Raw genomic sequence first — 6,000 nt, forward strand, 5'->3', positions numbered from 1 at the left:
CATAATATCTTGCTGACCTCCTTCCCAGGGCTTAAACTGCCCACAATGCTTTTCCACCCTCTATGCATATTTAGTATTTCCCTGATATATCAGACGCTGATATGGGCAGTACGGTATGCGCTCCGTCTGGTTAGATGTGGGCCTGCACTTTCTTAGGGGCCTGCCCCTCCTGACACAGACTCTTCCAGAATCTCATACTCCTCTCCATTTCCCATTCTTCACACTGTTTATTAGTGTATGGGAACGGGACAACCCTAACTGAAGGGTCAGGACTTGCACACAACACACACCCCTCCTGCCCTAATGAAGTGGCGGTATACTTAGCCCATTTATACCACCAATTTCCAAGTGTACGTTTTGCTAACCCATCCAGGTCTACTTCATCCTGGGCATCCTTCTAAAATTTGCTCACTCTCCTCACTCCCATATCTCCCCCCATTTCTCTCCGCTTTCGCTCACTGTAATCTGAGAGGTTATTCAGCATCAAAGGACCAGGCTGAGTCAGTGAAGTCAGTTGTCCTGTGCTCACCTGACCTGTGGTCCTGCTGTGCACCCAGACCTGAAGGGCCTGATAAATCATTAGCATCACTAACATCGTTGCTGTCAGCCGTACCAGAACCCACAGCTTCGTGTCCTGTCTGGAGTGGCTGGTCTGCTTGCGATGCTCCCTCTTGGCCCTCACTCTGCTCTGATCCTGAAACTGACTCCACCCCAAGCTGTGGAGCTCCTCTGGGAGCTCCATCAGGGCCATCTGAGTCAAGGGCAGCTGCATCCTCTGTGTAGTTTTCAGTGACTCTGTCTTTCGTGCGGTACTCTAGTGCAGTGGTTCAAATGGTACCACGTATTACTCCCTTCTACCTGCACCGCTGTTGCTGTGGCTCGTGTCACCTTGAAGGGTCCCTTTCGTCGGGGCTCGTGCCACTTTCACCGGAACACTCGCAGGTAGACTTTATCTCCGGGAAAGATGACTGGCTCCTCCTGGTCTGTGTCTTCTTTCTGTGCTTTCTCCTTTTCCTGTTTGGAAATAGTTTTGTGTATTTTGGTTAAAGTCCTCATGTACAACTTTAATTCATCCCCCAGCTGATCTAGGCTGGGTCCCTTATACGCCCCCTCAAGTCGATCCAGGCATAGGTCTCCCAGTCAGCATTTCATGCGGAGACAAATGCATCACCTGTGCGTTTCCATCCGATATGCCATCAAGGCTGTTGACAGGGCATCCACCCAGTTCATTTTCATGGTGGTGCAAATCTTATTCATCTTCTGCTTAAGTGTGCCATTCACTCTCTCCACCATACCCTGCAACTGAGGGTGATACACACATGCCAACTTTTGTTTTATTCTCAGCTGTTAAACCACTAACTTTTAACTTTCCCCACAAAGGCAGCTCCATTATCAGAGCTTATTTCAGTTGGGATCCCAAACCTCGGACTCTCTGATCAGGAATTTCACCACTGTCATCGCCCCCATGTCCTTGGACGGTATTGTCTCCACCCATCTGCTGAACCTGTCCACAATCACAAGCATATATCGCTTTCCATATGCTGTTTTTCCCATGTCCACATAGTCCACCACAAGTGTCTGAACGGTCCCTCAGGCACTGGAATGTGCCCTACTGGGGCCGTGATTGCTTTGCGTACATTGTTCTTAATGCACACCTCATATTCACATTCTGACAACCTTGCATCCATCATTGCTTGCAGCTTGTTGTGTAATTTTCCTTAACTCCTCCCCCCGTGCGCAATGGTCAAGACCATGCGCATCCGTTATCAAAATATTCACCAGAGACAGAGGTGCAGCCAAAAGTCCCTCATGGTTGCGATACAGACCATTAGCATCCTTAGAGGCCCCCCTTTTTAGCCACACTGAGGCCTCATAGGGGCCCGCCCGCTCCTGCAGGGCCACCAGATCAGAAACCTGCTCTGTAGTCACCATAGGTAAAAGATCAGCAGTACTCACCTGCGCAGCCGCCCTGGCTGCCGCATCAGAGGCTGCATTTCCTTGAATAACAAAATCACGACCTTTGCGGTGGGCCTGACACTTAACAATAGCCAAACGCTTGGGACGCATCATTGTGTGTAGCAACTCCAAAATCTGATTATAATGCTGAATGGGGGAGCCGTCACTTTTGCGAAAGCCCCTTTGCTTCCAGACTGCTCCAAAGAGATGGCATACACCGTGTGCGTATGCAGAGTCTGTGTAGATAGTAACTGTCTTATGTTGTCCTCGCCGGCACGCTTTAGTCAAAGCCTTTATCTCCACTAATTGAGCGGAACAGGGTTGTGCCACTGGCTCTGAAACGAGAGTGTGAAAATCATCACCCTGTGCCTGGACTACAGCAAACCCAGCCTTCAAGGCATCCCCATCTCTCCAACATGAGCCATCCACAAACAAAACCATCTCGCTATTTTCAGTGGGAGAGCTCTCCAAGTCTGCTCTCAGTTTAGTGTAAACCAAAGACTCTGCCACACACTCATGTGGCTGCCCCTCATCCTCCAGGGGAATGCTGTCTGCAGGGTTTACTGTAGTGGAGCGCTTTATTGTCACATCCGGGTAAGTGAGAAATGCAAAGTACGCTAGCTGCCTTGCTGGGGTCAACACAAATTTGCCTTTGTCAATAAGGTCCACCATCTTATGTGAAGTATAAAGTGTTTTTGCATTCTAGCTGTGTTACAGTATGTAACACAGCCTTCAACTTTTTTCCCCACACAATGCAGGACATGCAGGGGTGCCAAACAAAACAGTGGAGCTGCAGTGTAGCCAATTATTTCTTTCAGTAGTTTTAAAATCATTTCTGAGGCTGTGTGTTAGAGATGGAGGTGAGCAACACTGAGGCATCTCAGGGAACCATGTTGCCCATATTAAAAAACACACACGCATGCAACTCAGGCAATCCAGCATTTCTTATTTCAGTTATATATGACACTGCATGGGGGCGGCATGGTGGTGTAGTGGTTAGCACTGTTGCCTCACACCTCTGGGACCCGGGTTCGTGTCTCCGCCTGGATCACATGTGTGCGGAGTTTGCATGTTCTCCCCATGTCGTCGTGGGGTTTCCTCCAGGTACTCCGGTTTCCCCCCACAGTCCAAAAACATGCTGAGACTAATTGGAGTCGCTAAATTAACCATAGGTGTGCATGTGTGAGTGAGCCCTGTGATGGGCTGGCCCCCCATCCTGGGTTGTTCCCTGCCTCCGGACCCCCCGTGACCCAATAGGATAAGCGGTTTGAAAAATGGATAGATGACACTGCATGTTTTTGTTTTACATGTTCACTACAAGTCAGTGTTTTTTTCATTGTATGATTAATGCCACATTCATACCAAAAAACACACTAGACATACTGTACAAGGCAATCAAGGGAAAAACCTTCTCAGAATACAAAGTGAATGTATCAACCGAAGAAGGATGTTTCCTTTTCAGAATATTCATTTTTTTACCATGTGGAACCACTGTCCATGATTCAATTGAGTGCATTCAAAGAATGATACATCAAGACTAATAGTGACAAAATATTCATTTAATATGCATTGTACATGAATGTAGGACTTAGATGTTGATGAATTTCTCATCAGTGAAGGGCATATACACTCAGGGAAAAAAAAGTTGAAAACCCAGAACTATCCAATTTAGATGTAATTTGGTACACGTGCAGACCAGTGATGGATATGTAAATGATTAGAATTGCAAGGAGTTGGCATGTTTAATTACCAGACACAGGATGCCTCGTAGTCACATTAGCCAGTTAACAGCACTTGACGGAGTTTGATAGGGTTGCATTGCGGGTTTGCATGAAGCCAGGTGGTCATATGGTGCAACTGCATGTGGGCCATGCGGATATCAGTCGCCTGATATTGAAACCAATGGGCACGTGAGGCATCCACACACGTCGTGAAGTTTCTGGTCATCCAAGACAGACCACGCCAAGGAAGGATCGTTGGATTGTGCTCCAAGCATCACAGATCCCCATGACACCTGCGCCTGATATATGGACACAGCTACTGGACTCTCTACAACACCCTATATCATCGTGTCGCGATGACTGGCATCAGCTGGACTACGGGTTCACCGTCCCATGCATAGGCTGCCGTTCACAATAGCACAGAAACGGTTGCGTTTGGAGTGGTGTAGTCACTGGGAGGCATGGACTGATGACGACTGGCGTCCTACCATGTTCAGCGATACATCTCAGTTCTGCAGTACCACAGATGACCGTCGTGTGCGTATGGTGGCGCCGCAGGGAGAAGAGCAATCCTGCCAACACTGTGGAGTGACACACCACACTCTGACGGCACAGTGGTACACCAGTGACATCCTAGTGGTATCCGGGCCCAGGGGTGTGCTATACCCTACTGACATGGGACCAGCAGTGTGGCCATACCGCCAACTCCGTTTGATCTGATATTATAATCATCGAGATACTGTCACATGCCCTTTCATCACATGCAGATTTCATTTTCACAACTTAGTCTGTTGTGCTTCACTTTTTTGCCACCGAGTTTGTGTTCTGACAACAAGTTGATGGGAATTGATTATTTGAGCGTCATCTAAAGAGCTTATATTACTTTAGATGGTATTTAGACTCACATGGTATTTTGAAAAGATTCCCATATGCGCTGATTAGCTGGGGTTGATCCGAGCAGCTGTGCACTTTTCTCCTGTAACACAAAAGTTTGCTTTTAGGACAGAAAACAAGGTTAAGACCATATTATGTGGTTTACATCTATCAAAATAAAACCAAAGTCACTGTTACCAAAAGAGTAACCATGTGTTGTCAAATTCCCTAACATTTTGCTTCATCTTACTTTGGATGTCCATGGTTAGGAGAGAAGCAGAAATCTGCTCAACCATTAGAAAGACTTTACTCGATACAGGGAGTGAGATCTTGTTGCAGGTGACAAGGCAGGATAGAGTGTATTTAGAAAAATAATGAAGAGGGAATGTGAGTGTGAGCTATTGTGGCATCTGTGTATAACCCAATATGGCGGCATCCTTCTGAATGTAAACAACATAGCCAGCTTAATTAGCTTAGTCAAGTGTAATTGAACTAAGAAAAACTTAGCAATATACGTTCCCTGCTTGGTGTGATAAATACAGCAGCAGCTGCTGGTGGACGGGCTACAAACAGACATCAAGAAGAAATCCCACCTCACAACCATTTACTGTACCAAACCCCTTAATGTAACTTGTAAAGATGTAGGTATTGGAGTATTCACATATTCATTTGCAGTGTCCACTTCCTGTCCAGTAAATTTGGCAGGACGAAATTTGAATAACCTAGGCCTGACTCGTGTATGCGGCTGAAGGAGTAAAGGTAGAATGGGTGGAGAATCCTGGGCTGAGCTGCATGGTGGCCTGGGGGACAATCATGAAAACACAGACCCTGTGATATCCTCAAAACCCACAACTAAAAGGGGAGTCAGGAACCACTTGACCCGTTAAGCCACATGGTGGCCTTATGAGCAGGCAAACACACTATGGGCTAAGGGGTACAAGACAGAGGAGAGAATAGGATGGCCAGTGACATGTGAACAGGACAAGGCAGGGATGGATTCTGACACAGGTGCCATACTACTTTGTTTAAATATGCCCAAGTGCTCAGAATGTTTTAGTGCAAGTCTTAGACAATGGTATCTCTGAATGAGGCAGCAGTTTGGTTCCTCCTGAAGGCCCTATAACTGTCCTGAGAAGTTGTTTGTATGCACTTGCTGCCTTGACACTTGCTGATGTGCGTGTGCTCTGCTTGAGCAGTAAAGGGGAGATCACATGCAGAGATGATTTTCTGTAGCTTCTCAGTCCGAGTAAAAATAAAATCTTCTCGTTATATAGGAACCAAGTCTCTGGCTGGAAATTTCTACAACAGAGCCATTTAGTCATTTATAGAAATATACAGAGCCAATGAAGGAACCAGATGTCACAGCACAGTAACACAGGTCACTGTCCGTGGAACTGAATGAATAGGATAACCGGCCAATGTGTTTGTGTGCTTACACTGATTATATGTC

This window comes from Brienomyrus brachyistius, unplaced genomic scaffold, assembly GCF_023856365.1.
Source record: "Brienomyrus brachyistius isolate T26 unplaced genomic scaffold, BBRACH_0.4 scaffold108, whole genome shotgun sequence".
NCBI classification, from domain to species: Eukaryota; Metazoa; Chordata; class Actinopteri; order Osteoglossiformes; family Mormyridae; genus Brienomyrus; species Brienomyrus brachyistius.